A 15061-nucleotide genomic window follows, 5' to 3' on the forward strand; every position below is an offset into this window, starting at 1 on the left:
CTCCTACTCTGGACAGATCCTGACACGGACCGAGGTGTCAGCAGAGAGCATTGTTATCAGGCTGGAAAGAAATTCACAAATTTCTCTCTAGTAAATCTGTAGTATACAACAGCTGATAAGTACTATAAGGGTTGAGATTTTTAAATAGAAGTCATTTACAAATCTATTTTAAATCTTTCTGGCACCAGATGATATGAAAACATTTTTCCCCCACTGGAGTTCCCCTTTAATGTTTCTCTTTTTGACCTAGGGTATATATATGTGCATTAATAAACTTTCTATATTGTGCTAGAAACTGTCTGGATTCTAACTGTAAAAAGTGGTACAATTTTGAACTTAAAAATTGTTCTCCCCACTCTTCGCCACATTGTGTTATTGCTGGGTGTGCTTGGGTGGGGATTAGGAGTGGTTAAGGGGCAGGAAGATTCGGTGGAACAATGGAGAGGTGAGTGCTGTTTTTTATTTTTCATGGGGACTGTAACATGGGGAAATGTCAGAGTGACATGGGGGAAATGTCAGAGGGGCATGGGAGCAATGGGAAAGTGACAAGCAGGCACTGTGAGAGGGGCATGGGGCAATGGGAGAGGGGCATGGGTGCAATGGGAAAGTGACATGCAGGCACTGTGAGAGGGGTATGGGGCAATGGGAGAGGGGCATGGGTGCAATGGGAAAGTGACAAGCAGGCATTGTGAGAGGGGCATGGGGGCATTGGGAGAGGGGCATGGGTGCAATCGGAAAGTGACAAGCAGGCATTGTGAGAGGGGCATGGGGCAATGGGTGAGGGGCATGGGGCAATGGGAGAGAGGCATGGGTGCAATGTAAGGTGATATTGGGGGAAATGTGAGGTGACATGGGGGCAACGGAGGGGGAGTGTGACATGGGGGCAATGTGAGAGGGGCATGGGGGGAAATGTGAGAGAGGCATGGGGGCAATGTGAGTGTCATGTGTGTTCTGTCTCCACATGAAGGCGAATGAAGGTATAATTAGTGGCTGAGTGACTTTCCTACCTTTGTATCCAGGCGGGTGGAGCAGACCAGACCGGCAGAAGCTCAGGTTAGATGGATACAAGCGTAGACACGGGGATTTGAATCAATGTGGGTTTATTTGACCCAAGTACAGCGACAAGCAAAGATATAATACTGTAATGGTAGTAGTGGTATTGATGCTGTCCTGTTGGAGTCTTTCCTGAGGCTACTGCTGTTCAAAAACTGATGCCTTCACAAGCCCAGAGAGACGAATGTCATGTCACACAGCTAAGCAGACTAAAACTAAAATAGCTGCAGGAAGGGACAAGGACCCAGGCTGCCTAAAACCACACCCAGCTGAAAAAACTTTATCAACAATTAACAAGAGCAGAGGCATGCCAGCAGATGGCAGCAAAACAACAATACATAGAAACAACATGGTAAAGGAAGAATTGATAATATAGTAGACAGTTAAAGGGGTACTCCGGTGCTTAGACATCTTATCCCCTATCCAAAGGGACTCCCGGGATCTTGCACGCGGCACCCAGTTTGTAATCAGTCCCCGGAGTGTGTCCGCTCCGGGTCTGATTACCAGCGACCACAGGGCCGACGGCATGTGACGTCACGCCTCCGCCCCGTGTGATGTCACGCTCCGCCCCTCAATACACGCCTACGGGAGGGGGCGTGATAGCTGTCAAGCCCCCTCCCGTAGGATTGCATTGAGAGGCGGAGCGTGACATCACACAGGGGCGGAGGCGTGTCATCACACGCCACCGGCCGTGTGGTCGCCGGTAATCAGACCCGGAGCGAACACGCTCAGGGGACTGATTACAAACGGGGTGCCGCGTGCAAGATTACGGGGGTCCCCAGCAGCGGGACTCCCGCGATCAGGCATCTTATCCCCTATCCTTTGGATAGGGGATAAGATGTCTAAGCACCGGTGTACCCCTTTAAATAAAGGAGAACAGCACACTCATGTCTGAAATTCCCTTGGGGGATTTCACTATGATTAGAGTCCAAAAATAGAACAAACCTGTAACAAAAGACATGTTAGAATAAGTCCTGTTGTAGTCCCATCATGTCCTGTTTTAAACTTGGAATGGTGAAGGTCCACGTAATTCAAGTTCAGTCCTGTTCATGTTGCAGGGATGTACTCGATGGGCAAAATGAGAATGAGTTTGTTAATTGGCCTTGGGATTGTTCTAGGCTCACCCTTTATGAAGATCTTCAGCTCTACCTTCAGGACCCTGCCATCTTCGCTAGGAAGAACCTTTGTAATCAGTCCCATAGGCCAGTCAATCCGTTTGGTTTGTTGCTCCTTCATCAACACGAGGTCTCATTCTTTCAAGTTTGATTTGTGGTGTTGCCATTTTCTTCTTCCTAGAAGAATCAGAAGATACTTCTTTCACCACCTGTTCCAGAAATAATCCGCCAGGTATTGTACATATCTCCAGTGTTTCTGGTAGATGTTCGCATGAGTAAATTCTCCACTAGGTATTGGCGTGTTCTCAGTTTTTTGGGTAAGGAGAACAGCCGGAGTCAGTATGGCTGGTGATTCAGGATCCATAGACACTGGCACAAGGGGTGTTGAATTGATTAAGGCCGAAACTTCAGCAAGAAGGGTGACTTGAGGCTCATGCGTGAGTCTTAAAGAGATTACATCCATTAACATAGAATTTTAGATGCTGCATGGCCCAAAGACATCTAGGCCAGAATATGTGAAAGGTGGCTCTGTATATATTCTATCCACAGGCAAGTCAGCCATTTGTTGGTGTAGTTGTTTTCCTCTCACTTTATGACAGTGCATACAGTCATGCAGTAATTGGGCGACACGTTTTTTAATACCTATAATCCAATGGCCTGCAGATTGTAACTTGCCCTCAATGATTTGTCTGCCTTGGTGTTCAGCATTTTCATGGTGGAGTTGGATCAGCAAGACAGTGATATGATGTTTGCTGGGAATGATGAGAGGATTTTGTTCTGCAACTCCTAAGTGGGCTTAATTCAAATGACCACCAACTTTCTGAAAGCCACAACTGTCTATAACTGGATTTAAATGGGCAAGAGGGCCCTTTTATTGGAATCTGCTGTTTGTTGTACAAACACTTCCATTCTACGTTGAATTCTCTCTGCTGGACATGATGTGTTATGAGGGACTAACTATGAGAGATGTCTCCAGCAGAGAAGGGTTTATGGCAGACATGCCAACCATGACAATCTTTATCTTCATGAGCACTGTGATAACATCTGGCAATGTGCACTAACCTTGCGATAGTTCTGACGAGTCTCATCCAACCAGAGAAACGTTCAAAGCGCTGACAACTGAGGCAGGGGGTTTGCTTTTTTCAAGTAACTAATGCGCTAACTTCAGCGCGGATTTCTGGATCTGTATCTGGATCCTGGATGCTGAACACTTCCTGTACACATTCCTCTGCCTGTCTCAGCAGAAACTCCGGACCTGTAAGCCAAGAAGAGTTAGTAAAGGAACCTATAGACATAGGCCTAGTGGTGTGATCTGATGGATTAAGTTCGGATGGTACATAGTGCCATTGTTCAGGTTTAGAGAACATCCTGATGATTCTCTCTATGCAGTTAGTGACGTACACATATAAAATGAACTTACTGTTTGTGTAATACTGGACCTCTTCTATGTCTACACCAAGTTCTTGTTGTATGAAGTCTGCAATATCCACTTCTAACACAGTCCCACAGAGCTCAAGTCTGGGAACAGTATGATCAGGCTTGGGGGCTAACTTACCAAAGGCGAATCCAACATGACTTTGATTGTTGGGTTCTTTCACTTTCAGATAGGCAACCACTGCTATGGCTTCAGTGGGGGCGTCTGAGAATACGTGGAGTTCCTTCTTTATGCTAGAGATAAATGAAGTTTTAACATAGCATCGCGGGAAGTGGATCTCCTCCAAAGCACACAAACATTGCTTCCAGGCTTCCCATTTTTGCGCTCTGGAGGCGGGAGTTTAAGGTGTAGGGTTCTGAGGGTGCCTTGATTCCAAAGGCTTCAAAGAATTTAGGTCCTGCTAGGACCGTTTACTTTGGTCGTCGATGATGGCATACATTTTTACAGTCTTTTCTGGTTGTCCATCTGGGTAGACCTTGATTAGGCATATTTGGGCACAATATTTCTCACTTTGACCTTCCCCACATATGTCCAAGCATGAGCAGGAAACAGCTGGGGTGGTGTTAGCGTGATTCTTGGGCTCCCCGGGATGACTTGGAGCAGGACTAATGGCGACTGCAGCTGGTGAATCTCTGGCGAGTGGGGTTGGGTGCATAGCTGAGGCATGTCTTTCACTATGACACTCCTCACACTTGATGGCAGATTTACAGTCCTTGACCATGTGCTCCAATGAAGCGCAGCATCTGAAACATACCCCAGCTCGGTGAAGACTTTCTTGCGCTCCTGTATGGTTTTGGATCTAAACCCCCTGCATTTGTTCAGTGAGCGTGTTTTTTTTATGAATTGGACAGTCACGATTAAAGGACTTGTCTCCTGATGAGGTAGTGTACTGTTTTCCCATGGGTACTGCAAGTTATGGTAGGTTAGTCTAATGCTCACACTGCTCTTGAAGCCTCTGTGTTTATGCAAGACACTTTAATACCTTGATGATGATGTCGCTAAAGCTGTAGTATTGAACTCGAGGAAGTCGAGGCTGGGGTCACTCCTCATCCGGGACTGTTCACCGAGTAACCTACAGAAATGAATAAATGGAGGAAAGGTGACGTCATGCGCTCTTTTATACATTGAGACTGATGCTGCCCACTTCTCTTGCAGGCTGTACGGTAGCTTCACGACTATTGGGTTCACTCCATATGCTGTATCCAGGTAGCACAGCCCAGACAAACGAGGGTCTCTTTTGGTGAGCTCCAGTTCCATGAGCAGATCACTTAAGTCCTGAAGCTTATAGACTTCCTTGAGATTGATCTTTGGGACATTTTGCAGTCTATTGAATACGGCCTTCTCTAATGCTTCTGCACTGCCGAAGGTACGTTCAAGTCTCTGCCAGACAGCAGCGAGGCCTGTTTCTGCTTGTCCCACGGAGACAGTTCTGAGGCTCTTGATATGATTTGTAGAGGCTGAGCCCAGCCATTTGATCATGAGGTCAAGTTCGTGCTTTGCAGTTAGGTTAAAGGGGTACTCAGTGCCTAGACATCTTATCCCCTATCCAAAGGATAGGAGATAAGATGTCTGATCGCGGGGGTCCCACGATCCCCCTGCAGCAGCCCGGCACCTTAGCAGCCCAGTGCTAAGTTTTCTACGAGGCTGATGACCCTCAATACAAGTCTATGGGAGGGGGCTTGATGCCTTTTCCATAGACTTGCAATGAGGGGACGTGATGTCACGAGGGGGCGGGGCCCTGTCCCCTGCACCGCCCATCATCATCCTCGGAGAAAACTTAGCTCTGGGCTGCTGAGGTGCCAGGCTACTGCAGGGGGGGATCGCGAGGGTCCCCAGTTATGGGCCTCCCACGATCAAACATCTTATCCCCTATACTTTGGATAGGGGATAAGATGTCTATGGGCGGAGTACCCCTTTAAGGTTGGCAATGGTAGCTTAGAAGGTTGCTATCCAGGCTCTGTAGCTCTCCGCACGGTCATCAGTTTTTGAGAGACCAGTGTTGATTAGCTCCCTGCTCACCAAAAACCTGGCAAACTCAGACATATCTGATTTCTCACTGCTTGTTGCCATGACAACACGTGATGCCCCTGGGGCATATGGGCTGCTTGGCATGAAAGGGTGAGATGCTCCCGGGTAGAATGATGTTGCTGCAGGGTTGAGCTATGGTTTAGCCTCTGTAGATTCTGATGACTGCTGCTTGAGCTGTGGAGGTAGGCCAGAAAACATCTGATATATAATATAAATGTCCTGTAATAAATGTCCTTGAGAGGGCACATCTGGGTGACGTTTATTAGCTTGCTCAGGTGCTGTGGGAGGCACTGTCACCGCAGGTAGAGCTGACTAGGAGGTTTTAGTGTTGTCGGCTTGTACAGTACTGGAAACAGGGGGTGGCGTGAATAACTGATTCAGCACATAGTCACTGTTGCGATCGACAGGATCGTCTATTTCCTGTGGTGGCGAGCAGACTGGATCAAGACCTTGGCTGAATGCTTGCTCAAGTAGTCTTGCTTTGGCTAACGCAATTTCCTCTTCCATCTCTGATTCAAGAATCTTTATCTGAGCCTCTGCGTCTGCCCTCTTGGCCCCTGCTTCTTCCCTTGTAAGAGCTTCTTTCTCAATGAAGGAACGTCTCACTTTGGATTGCTCTGCATTTATGCGGGCCTCTAATATTCTGTCACTCAGGGCTGAGCTTCTAGAGCATGATGATCTGTATGACCGAGAGGAATAAGAGGTATGGAGTTCAGCTTTATCTTTAACCCCTTAAGGACACAGCCCATTTTGGCCTTAAGGACGCAGCCATTTTTTGCATATCTGACCTCTGTCACTTTAAGCATTAATAACTCTTGGATGCTTTAACTTATGAATTTGATTCCATGATTGTTTTTTGTGACATATTCTACTATATGTTAGTGGTAAATTTTCGGCAATAGTTGCATCATTTCTTAGTGAAAAATTCCGAAATTTCATGAAAAATGTTAAAATTTAGCATTTTTTAAACTTTGAAACTCTCTGCTTGTAAGGAAAGTGGACATACCAAATAAATTATGTATTGATTCACATACACAATGGCCCTTATTTAGTAAGAGTGGAGTGTAGGTTTCTATGTGGGTTTTAATACCCTACAATTTATTTTTCACGGTATTTACTCAGGTTTCCCTACATTTTGCACCTTTCCTGAGCTGAAATCCACCACATTTTACGTGGAAACCTTAGTAAATATGTTGGGTTTTTGTGAAAATGTCAGGAACACGCCCTTTTTGGAGACCACCCCTCCTTTTCCCAGCAACCACGCTCCTTTTTCTGGTTTTCTTAGCAAAATGGAGAGTTAGCCAGGGTTTTTTCAATTCTGGAGCAAATTCTGGCGCAAATCTGGCGCAGACAAAGTTTCTGGTGCAGAATCTGGTGCAATGCTTCAGAATCTGGCGCACAACCCAACAAAACTAGTCGGGTTTGCAATAGTAAATGAGGGCCATTATGTCTACTTTATGTTGGCATCATAAAGTTAAAATGTTTTTTACTTTTTGAAGACGTTAAAGGGCTTCAAAGTTTAGCAGCATTTTTCCAGTTTTTCATGAAAATTTCAAAATCAGAGTTTTCAGCGACCAGTTCAGTTTGAAATGGATTTGAGAGACCTTTCTGTGAGAAATACCGCATACATGACCCCATTATATAAACTACACCCTCAAAGTATTCAAAATGATATTCAGAAAGTCTGTAAAAGGGTAGCTCCCACCATCCTATTTTTTTTTTTTTTTGCTAGCCCGTTCTTGGGGGGTATGATGCATTTAGGAAGCCCCCATGGTGCCAGAACAGAAAAAAAAAACACATGGCACACTATTTTGGAAACTGCATCCGTCAAGGAATGTAACAAGGGGTACAGTGAGCCTTAATACCCCACAGGTGTTTGACGACTTTTTGTTAAAGTGGGAGGTGTAAAAGAAAAAAAAATTCCACTAAAATGCTGGTTTTACCCAAATTTACAATTTTTACAAGGGGTAATAGGAGAAAATGCCCCCCAACATTTGTAACCCAATTTCTTCTGAGTATGGAAATACCCCATGTGTGGACGTAAAGCACTCTGCTGGCGCACTACAATGATTGGAAGAGAATGAGCCACATTTGGCTTTTGAAGCTAATTTTGCTGAAATGGCTTTTGGGGGGCATGTCGCATTTAGGAAGCCCCTATGGTGCCAGAACAGCAAAAAAAAGCACCACATGGCATACTATTTTGGAAACTACACCCCTCAAGGGACGTAACAAGGGGTACAGTGAGCCTTAATACTGCACAGATGTTTGACCAATTTTCACTAAATTTGGATGTGAAAGTGCAAATTTTTTTTTTTCATTAAAATGCTGGTGTTACCCCAAAGTTCGCATTTTTGTAAGGGGTAATAGGAGAACCCCCCCCCCCCAAATTTGTAACCCCATTTCTTCTGAGTGTGAACGTCAAGTGCTCTGCTGGCGCACTACAATGCTCAGAAGAGAAGGAGCATGGTTGGAGAGAGAATTTGGTTGGAATAGAAGTTGGGGGCCATGTGCGTTTACAAAGCCCCCATGGTGCCATAACAGTGAACCCCCCACATGTGACCCCATTTTGGAAACTGCACCACTCATGGAATGTAATAAGGGGTGCAGTGAGTGTTTACACCCCACTGGCGTTTGACAGATCCTTGGAACAGTGGGCTGTGCAAATGAAAATTAAAATTTTTCATTTTCACAGACCACTGTTCAAAAAATCTGTCAGACACCTGTGGGGTGTAAATACTCACTGTAACAGCCTCCAGCTGTTGCAAAACTCCCAGCATGCCTGGACAGTCAATGACCATCCGGCAATGCCAGGAGTTGTTGTTTTGCAACAGCTGGAGGCTCTGTTTTGGAAATGCATTTTTATTTGGGGGGGGGGGGGGGGGTAATTGTGTAAGGGTGTATATGTAGTGTTTTACTTTTTATTTTGTGTAGTGTAGTTAGTGTTTTTAGGGTACATTCACACGGGCGTGGGTTTACAGTGAGTTTCCCGCTGGGAGTTTGAGTTGCGGTGGAAAATTTGCTGCAGCTCAAACTTGCATTGGGAAACTCACTGTAAAGCCGCCCGTGTGATTGTACCCTGTACATTCACATTGTGGGGGGGTAGGGGGTGTTTACAGGCGCAAACCTCCGACTGTTGAAAAATAACAACTCTAAACATGAACTGACAGACCATGCATGCTGGGAGTTGTAGTTGTGTGCCTCCAGCTGTTGCAAAACTACAACTCCCAGCATGCCAAGACAGCCATTTGTTGTCTGGGCATGCTGGGATTTGTAGTTTTGCAAGATCTGGAGGACCACAGTTTGGAAATCAGTTTGGAAGACAGCAAATGGTTGTCTGGACATGCTGTGAGTTGTAGTTTTGCAACAGCTGGAGGCACACAACTACAACTCCCAGCATGCCCAGACAGCCGTTTGCAGCCGGGCATGCTGGGAGTTTTAGTTTTGCAACATCTGGAGGACTACAGTTTGGAGACCACTGTGTAGTGGCCGCCGAACTGTGATCCTCCAGATCTGGCAAAACTACAACTCCCAGCATGCCCAGACTGCCTGGACATGCTGAGAGTTGTAGTTTTGCAACTTGTCAGGGGGAGGGCACATTCCCCGTCATCTCCATGCACCTGCCATCGCCACCGCCTGACCTCCGGATCACCGTGCACCCGCCATTGCCGCCGCCGGACCTCCGATGTAGTGAAGACACCCCCCTGCCACCCCTGCACAACCGCAGCCCCTGCACACCTGATCACTGATCGGGTTAATCAAATGGGGTCCCTGGGTGTTGGGCGGGAGTAGTCTCCCGCCGGACACCTTGGGACTTTAGCTAATTACCCAATCAGCGCCGCAGGAGTGCGCATTTAATGAACGCTGCATTTATACGGCGAAATGCGCAAAGGTATCGCATCATCTGCCGTATAAATGCGGCGTTCTGCACAAAGGGGTTAAATAGAACTTCTTCTCACCTGCCAGAGACAACCAGAGGTGAAAAGTTCAGCCCGCGGGATGCAGCAGCAGCTGCAATTATGTGAACGACGGGTATACCCGTCGCTATGCAAGAACCCACTTCAGCGGCCGACGGGTATACCCATCGTTCTGCGTTAAGGGGCTAATATCCTGCACTGTGGCGTCTCCTTCCATGTCTACTAATTCTGCCTTGCACAGTTCTGATAGGGCTTCATTGATATTAGTCTTTTAGAAAGGTTATGTACCTTGTGGTCAAGTCTCTTGTATCTTTCATAAGCTGTATTCAGCCGTCCAACAGCAACTTGTAAGCTTGCAGCACTACCTGAGGAGCATTTAAGTCCTGACATGAGGGAGGAAACTTGTTCCCATTGCTCTTCCAGGTTATAACATAGCTCATCTTTCATGGTGTGATAGTTTTCAATGACCTTAATAGCTGGTTTGAGAGAGCGTCTTGGTTGCGTGTCTTGTTCTGCTGGAAGCGTGGGTTCTTCTTCCTGCTCTTCATAATGATCAGTATCAGGTTGCATTTGCTTTGTTTTATCACTGAGGAACTGAGCAAGGTCCTTTTCGGCCATTTTGATTTAAGGTATACTGTCTCTTTAACCCCTTAAGGACTCAGGGTTTTTCCGTTTTTGCACTTTCGTTTTTTCCTCCTTACCTTTTAAAAATCATAACCCTTTCAATTTTCCACCTAAAAATCCATATTATGGCTTATTTTTTGCGTCGCCAATTCTACTTTGCAGTGACATTAGTCATTTTACCCAAAAATGCACGGCGAAACGGAAAAAAAAATCATTGTGCGACAAAATCGAAAAAAAAAAAACGCCATTTTGTAACTTTTGGGGGCTTCCGTTTCTACGCAGTGCATATTTCGGTAAAAATTACAACTTATCATTATTCTGTAGGTCCATACGGTTAAAATGATACCCTACTTATATAGGTTTGATTTTGTCGCACTTCTGGAAAAAATCATAACTACATGCAGGAAAATTTATACGTTTAAAAATGTCATCTTCTGACCCCTATAACTTTTTTATTTTTCCACGTACAGGGCGGTATGAGGACTAATTTTTTGCACCGTGATCTGAAGTTTTTATCGGTATGATTTTTGTTTTGATCGGACTTTTTGATCACTTTTTATTAATTTTTTAATATTATAAAAAGTGACCAAAATACGCTTTTTTGGACTTTGGAATTTTTTGCGCGTACGCCATTGACCATACGGCTTAATTAATGATATATTTTTATAGTTCGGACATTTACGCACGCGGCGATACCACATGTTTATTTATTTATTTTTTTACACCGTTTTATTTTTTTTATGGGAAAAGGGGGGTGATTCAAACTTTTATTAGGGAAGGGGTTAAATGACCTTTATTAACACTTTTTTTTTACTTTTTTTTGCAGTGTTATAGGTCCCATAGGGACCTATAACACTGCACACACTGATCTCTCATCCTGATCACAGGCGTGTATTAACACGCCTGTGATCAGCATTATCGGCGCTTGACTGCTCCTGCCTGGATCTCAGGCACGGAGCAGTCATTCGTCGATCGGACACCGAGGAGGCAGGTAAGAGCCCTCCCGGTGTCCGATCAGCTGTTCGGGACGCCGCGATTTCACTGCGGCGGTCCCGAACAGCCCGACTGAGCAGCCGGGATACTTTCAGTTTAACTTTAGAAGCGGCGGTCAGCTTTGATCGGCGATGTGTGGTATTAGCCGTGGGTCCCGGCCGTTGATTAGCGCCGGGACCGACGCGATATGATGCGGGATCGCGGCGCGATCCCGCTTCATATCGCGGGTGCCGGCGCAGGACGTAAATATACGTCCTGCGTTGTTAAGGGGTTAAGAAAGTTAACTTCTAATTGGGGGCTGAAAATCGTAGCACAGCTCCAATAGGGCACCTTGGTAAGATTCCTAAGGTGTTTTAAGTGAAATGTGGAGTTTTGGGGTCATGGTGCCCACGGCGACGTAAGGAGATATGCATCAACTTTCTATACGGGGTATGGTTTGAGGGAAACCCAGCGTGTGAGCAAAGGTTCATATAGGACATACGGTGCTTCCCCTTAGGCTTGTCCAGACATGCACTGTAGCCGGGCAAGTTTGCTGCACATGGGCCTGTTGCTAGGGAGATTCCTGAGTGTGGTACTGGACTCTGAGGGAATCTCTAGCTGGGGTGTTGGACTTTAATGGTGCGTTCAGACGCTAGTATCTGCCCCTAGCTTAATTCCATCTGCCTTGAATCGCACCCCATACCGCAACTTTTGGCATCACGAACAGGATATAGGTGTGCCTTATGCATAAAGTACCCCCCCCCAGTCTGAACTGTGTCCAGTATTGTCAGAAAATCGCATGCCCATGCAAATAAAATTTGTGCCAGAATGTGTATGGGACTTTACCAGTGAAAAGCGTTTTACCTGAGGAGCTTGTGAAATAGAGGGGAAGGTGAAGAAATGACTGTTGTCCGTCATTGTGAAGTGTTCAAGTACTGTGTCAACCATGTGCAAGATCAGGTCTGAGGCTATGTTGCGTTACAACATTGCCTGTACCTGCAAGGGTTAAAGATGTGCCGGAGAAGCACGTGAAAATGTCCCGCTCTGGTCAGCGTCCCGCCCCTGGGCATGGAAACCATGTTGCTGTATCGAGGGGGAACTGTAAAGATCCGTTCCTTGTTGCCAGGGGGGCGGAAGTCAGCGCTGCACCCCCAACACACCTCCGGGCGGCTGCCATTTTCCTGAAGCCCTGCATGAAAGGAGCAGTGCCGTCAGATCCTCTCAGTTTGCCAGAAGTCAGCAAGTGGATCAACATGTCATAACAGACAAGCACGAGGTTGGAGAGTTCATAGATGGCGCCAGAGGCCCGGAAAGTCGCCACGGCGCACATGTTTCAAGAGTTAGCTGACCGGCTCCAGAGGATCTCCATCGGGGCCGAGGAGGTCTGCTACCAAGTCCCGCTGCCCGAGGATGATGGAGACTGGCCAGTAACCCTGGCAGAGGGTACGCCAAGGTCTTTAAAAGGATCATCATCGGTGATGCTGTCCCCTCACCACCGGACCTGGGGCTCCTGGGCCGAAATCCACACCGAGGAGTCAGAAGTGAGTTCCCTGACCGAGGTCGCTTTCCCCTCCTTCTACCCCTAGCTAAGAGCAAACCCCCCAGGTCCATAAGTCTGCTGTACATCCCCGGTCACCACCATTACCTAAGTGGTTGTTTGGCGATGAGCCCGGACTGATACAATATATGAGGAAGCACCTTCTTCCCCTGCCAGGGAAGTTCCATCCCCCAGTTCCGACTACCCACTCTGAGAGGGCCCGAAGAGAAGTCCAGGTGGCCGAGATTGTAAAAGGGCTGAGGGCCCAAAGAGTGGAAAAATATGGGCTGAAGCTGCTGCCATATGAGGTGCGACATGCGCAGCAACAGGACACTAAAGCATTAGAAAGCTGGAACATCCGTGAGAGGGAGAGCCACCCCTGGAACGCCGCCGAGCCACGGTCGTGAAATTCGACAAAGTGCGGGGGTTTGGCACCCTCATGGACTGTTGCCATGGTGGGACCATCTTGGTCAATTGTCGGGCAGTGCAGGGAGACTAAGTACACTCCTGTACAGAGCATGAGAGGAGAGTGGGTGGTTGTGGTGACCCGTCCAAAGAATCCAACTCAAGTTCCTTTTGCCTACTTCCCATCGGACGACTGGAACGCAGATCCCTTTGGTTTGCTGCCACCTAAGAGCTCTGCATGCCTGAAGTGCCTGTCGTGGCACCAAAGTATCTACCTCAGTCGTATGTGAACGTGCCCAGGCCTACTCCTGTGGTCGAGGAGGTTTGGCCTAACCAGCGGGCACCAACCAAAGTGCCTCGGCATACTCCCGCAGAGGAGGTTTGGCCGGCCCATCAGGCACCAACTGCTATTCCCCCAGTGGTGCAAGCTGCTGCAGTGCAAATGGTGGTCACCATCAGCTCCATCATTACCGAGTCTACCTTGTCCCAGGTGAACTGGAGCACCTCAGTTAGTCCATTAGAGGGGGCACAGTCTTGTGGACCCCATTACATGTCCCAGCCTCGGAAACAGTCTGACAGGCGAGGTTGGGATGGCAAATATCCAGGCTATCTGTCACTAACTTTGCTTTGTGATGTACTTTTGTTGTTACAGGTTATGTAACGTTCAAGAAGAAGTGCCTGAAAAACTTGTCAAGAAGTTTATTCGTAACCATATACGTAAGCACGTGCCCGGTTTTTAGCCGTCATTCTTTACTGAGAACTTAGAACGTACCAGAACTGTGGAGCAGTACTAGAAAATCATGTATATACTGTCAGAGTAATATATTTTTGTTTATATTTTTGCACAAGTGAATGCACATGGTGGTGTACTATAATGTTTATGGTGTGCTGTAATAAAATGTATATGATGTGTTTGTATGAAAATGTTTAAGTGTACAGTGTCTTTTGTTCATGGCAATTTATATAGGAGGTATCCTGACCTCATCAGAAAAAGAACACATAGTCTAATTCAGTCAGCTTACATAATGTATTATATAAGCTAGTCAAATGCCTAGTTAGGACTGTATCTAACATGTATATTTCCAGTCCAGAATTAACCTGTCTAACATTTTTCCTGCAGTATCCCCTTACCCTCCCCTGCATCTGTTCTACTGTAATTGTATATTATCCCCTATGTTATGTATATAAGAGTAACATCCGGTCTCCGGCCCGACATCCTGGCCGTGTGCGCTCTACTCATGTCCCCGCTGCCGGCAGGGGTTGGGATTCACATCGCAGGTTGTGCTGGAGCTCTCACTCTTAAAGGGCCAGTGTTCATTTAGTCAAATGTCTACACCTGCACCCTGGTCCTTAAATATCAGCTCCTCTCTTGGTTCCCTGCCGGATGTTTGGTTGTCTATTGCCATAGTGAAAGTTCTGTGTCTCTGTTACTGTGTACCTGTTCCTTGCTACCTTCCAATCCTGCACCTGGTTTCCTAACCTACCGCCATCTTGCCACGTCCTGCCAGTCTCCTTCTGTGCCACGCCACCTCCGAGCTACCTGTGTGGACGATTCGTGGCAGGGGTAGCGACCTGGGTGCCGCCTGCTGCAGCAAGACCATCCCACTTTGCGGCACCTTAGACTCCACTCCCTGGTACGGCTCACGTCATCATCCACACAGGCCCAGAGGATCCACCACCTGCCATGACCATAACAATAAGAATGTTGTATCTTTTAGAAAGGTTAACATGTGATCACCAGTTGTCATGTGATTGTAACCCAGGAGGTATCAGTGACCAGGTGACCTAAAAGTGACTAATGGGACCCCACCATAGTCTCCCCCATAAAATCCCTGGGAGGAGTCTCTTCTCTCTCTTAGTTCCTGAGTGTTTGCTGAGGTGCATTTGAGCCTAAGTAGTAAGGAGTATGTCTGGAGTCATACAGTCATGGCCTTACAAAATTGTGGAAAAATAACATTGTTTAAAGTATATGATGCTC

At 46.8% G+C, this 15061-nt stretch overlaps 1 protein-coding gene across 10 annotated transcripts in view; it reads left to right on the plus strand.

Annotated features, from left to right (window-relative positions):
* Window positions 1-15061, plus strand: part of LOC130276609 (cholesteryl ester transfer protein-like) — a 264288-nt gene that overhangs the window by 131340 nt on the left and 117887 nt on the right. For 3 of the 10 annotated variants that reach the window (XM_056526203.1, XM_056526217.1, XM_056526216.1), the window contains exon 1: window positions 5704-5813. The exons of 6 other annotated variants lie outside the window; for them this stretch is intronic. The gene's annotated coding sequence lies outside the window, so the exon portion shown is untranslated. Of the gene's footprint in view, window positions 1-1317; window positions 1406-5703; window positions 5814-15061 lie in introns of those variants that run through there. One more of the 10 variants, XM_056526207.1, reaches the window with a different exon arrangement.

The sequence above is a fragment of the Hyla sarda genome, chromosome 6 (genome assembly GCF_029499605.1).
Source record: "Hyla sarda isolate aHylSar1 chromosome 6, aHylSar1.hap1, whole genome shotgun sequence".
NCBI classification, from domain to species: domain Eukaryota; kingdom Metazoa; phylum Chordata; class Amphibia; order Anura; family Hylidae; genus Hyla; species Hyla sarda.